The sequence below is a fragment of the Acyrthosiphon pisum genome, chromosome A2 (assembly GCF_005508785.2).
Source record: "Acyrthosiphon pisum isolate AL4f chromosome A2, pea_aphid_22Mar2018_4r6ur, whole genome shotgun sequence".
Lineage (NCBI taxonomy): Eukaryota > Metazoa > Arthropoda > Insecta > Hemiptera > Aphididae > Acyrthosiphon > Acyrthosiphon pisum.
This window is the reverse complement of record NC_042495.1, coordinates 27,300,923-27,304,327: the sequence shown is the minus strand read 5'-3', so window position 1 is coordinate 27,304,327 and position 3,405 is coordinate 27,300,923.

Sequence of the window (3,405 nt, the reverse complement as noted above, 5' to 3'; positions counted from 1 at the left end):
GTAAAAACGACAAACCAAAAAAGGTCCGTGATCTTCTGCAGGTGGATCGCCTAACTGGTATTATTATACAGCTCGCATAATCACAAGCGAATCTCAAAGACAACGCTGGACAGGATGGCTATACATTAGCATATAATATAATTTACACTTGAAAAGGCGATGCTTCCACAGTGTGTTACACCCAAAAAGGGTGCACTGTATCTTGTTTTGTGTTACTTTCATAGAGATTCATACAGAAATAAAAAAAGAAAGCCATAGAAGTATTGGTCTTACAATCAATTATTATTTCGTTACATTTAGCACCACTAAAAATGACTCAATGTTCAACTTTAAGAGTAGATTCATTTGGTGAGGTTAAAGTAAAAGTACAGATAAACGGCAATATTTAAGCAACACTAATTTTTGTCAAATGTAGAATGTCAAATGTAAAATGTAGGTACGTAACCAAGTTATAACAACATAAATCCATAAAATATGTTACACTAGAATAGCCTCCACGGCGCGCGGCGTTGTCCATTGTATAACATACCTACCCTTTCGTAATGTACTTTAAATGTAAGCTGCGCAGATTTTTACACATTGTATGGGTTTTTTCGGCCAAGCACAAATACAGGTCTAAATCTCTAAAGTTTTACCCGTTAATAATAAATGTTTTATTTTTTGTAGAAATGGCCAGCAGTAAGACAAAAAAAAAGTGGTAAAACCTGATCCTTCTATTCACCAACGGCTAATCCCACCACCAGTAACGTATGTAGGTACGCAATGTTTAATTCTCCCACCAACGCTCTTCCGTATCTACGAGTCACAGTCGCTGCCGTCAACGCTCCCCTCTCATCACTACCTATGGACAACCGCCGTTGCAAGGAGAAAATAAGTTAAAGATTTAAGCATTGGACGAGGATTTGAATCCGAGTCTTTCGCTTTCCAGGCGATCGCCGTACTACTAAGCCACCCTATCGTATATACCTTTAAGCTATATTCTATCCAATTTAACTGGTGTTTACAAGACTACAGTCCGGTGGTTAAACTTTTGACTTATTTTCCCAGGGTGGCGGCAGTAGTTCATAAGTGATTAGCGGGCAGCGATGACGGCAGTTGCGACCCGTTGGATGGGAAGCGTGGTGGTGGGGGAATTAAACCTCGCGTGCGTACGGGACCCGTGGTAGGGATCAGCAAGCCAGTATAGAAATCATCCAGAAGTATAAGGTTTTGCCTTTCTCTTTTTAACCTACTGCCACCCTATATCAAACAAAAAAAAGTGTTCATTTTTCATGAACACTTGATTATAATTCAAAATTTCAAAATTTGACTTTGAGGCACACATCCTATGTTATAAATAAATAAATACATTAACAATATTATATTATATATCACTACTAGCTAAAGTATCAGAGTTATACCAAGTTTGTCGTTTTTACTTAATTCAACCTACGATGGATAAATACAATCAATCAATACAAAATCTCAAACTAATATAACCATACTATAATCCAACGAATAAAAAAACCAAATATTCGTATGTATAGAAAAGAAGAAAAAATAAAAAAAAAAACAATTTAAAAACAATGCAAAAACAATGCAAAATACTTGAGACATTCTGTACCAAAATACATAGATGTGCCACCGCGCCAATAAGCTTATCGCTTTAATAATAATAATTATTATTAAAACCAATATTTATAATACAAACATTATTGATTGTATGATGTATTGTTTACACTATTAAAAATACTGAATAATTTATTAGTATTTAGTTTTTATTTTATTTTATAGTTTAAATCAGTTAGTATAATTTGAAGGTTATTAAAATCATGTTTTAATTATTATTATGGTGAAAAATTAAACTAAATTCTTATAAAAACATTTAACATTAAATTAAATTGAATATATACATACTAAATGTTGCTGCACCTATAAAAATATATAAAATAATAGTTATAATATTATTTAAAAGGAACCTAGTCTAAAATATTAAATACGGAATGATAAACATATTCCGGTAAAATACTATTAAGAACGGAAATTTTAGTAATACGATTGATAAAGCACGATTTATTTTTCTTAATTTAATAATTGTTATTGAACGATAGTTTCATAATAATTAATAAATATATGATAAAAAATATGTAGTATATAGAAAATAAAAATGGAAGTAATTTATTAAAATATTTAGAGTTTTATGGCTTACGCTACTCCACTATAACTGATATATAGGCAACTCACTACATATTACACATACCTACATGTGGGATTATTAGTATATAATAATGAAAGCGAATAGTTTTAACAAAAGATCCAATATATTACGGCACAACTGAATAAGGAATACAATTTACAATCAGATAGACAACAACAAACACCATCATTTGTCGATTGTTACAACATCACCGTTGTTACCCAACAAGTCATCACCTCGGCTTGGTCCAGCCTGGGTGTCATCAGTACATAGTACATACATATTAATTAAATTTTTCATATTTTTTTTTTTTTTATTCATCTTAAGCATCAGTAACTATGGCCATTACTCATAAGTATCATTCTGTGCCGAAGTTATTTTGACGTGGATAGGTACGGTGTTGTAAAGTAGCTGTGCGATGTCCTGTCACCGATAAGGTATGATGTGGTTTTGAATAAGACAACACGTTGTTTTATGGTTACAAAATGATTATGTCACATCATTAACATACACCAACGGGCACAAAATGGAATCGCGACATGGAAAACAGAGTATGGAACAGAGTGAAAAACTAGAAAAGTGCGACTTTGTCCCTCGTCCCACCTTGCATCATGATCGGTCATGGTGGGAGAGTCAACAGTGTCGCGGCATTGATGCCCCACAGAGGTGGTTGACAGAGAAGTAGACTGGTCGCTATCGTACTTGTACATATTACTTGCTCTCGTTGTGTATCACATTAATAGTTGTTAGAGAATCACGTGTTTATGTGGGTCAAGGATTCGTTTAAAAAGCCCAGGTGGATACCCACCCATCCAAGAGTTAGCGACGCCAGACATCGTTCTTCAATCGTTCAGACAAAATATATAACTTTCGATTTCAAAATAAACAAACGTTTTTAAAATATGCAGTTAATTAGATTAATTTGAAATTTGTCGAAATATTAGAAAAATAATACATTTTAAAAGTTTTGGTTTATTTGTATAGTTTATGAACCCTATACACTACATAGTCAACAATAATTATGTTTTAAAGGCGAATTTGTAATAAATAATTAAAGTTAAATTCAATATTGAATGACAATTTCCCTAACTGAGCAGTGAACTGATTCATACCTATAATGCTATTGAAAACTTTGGGTTGCCCGAGGACTAGAGGTAAAATGGGACACCGATTGTATCTATAAACAATTGAGTTTTTGGAAAAAATGTTTAAACAAAAAATGCAGTATG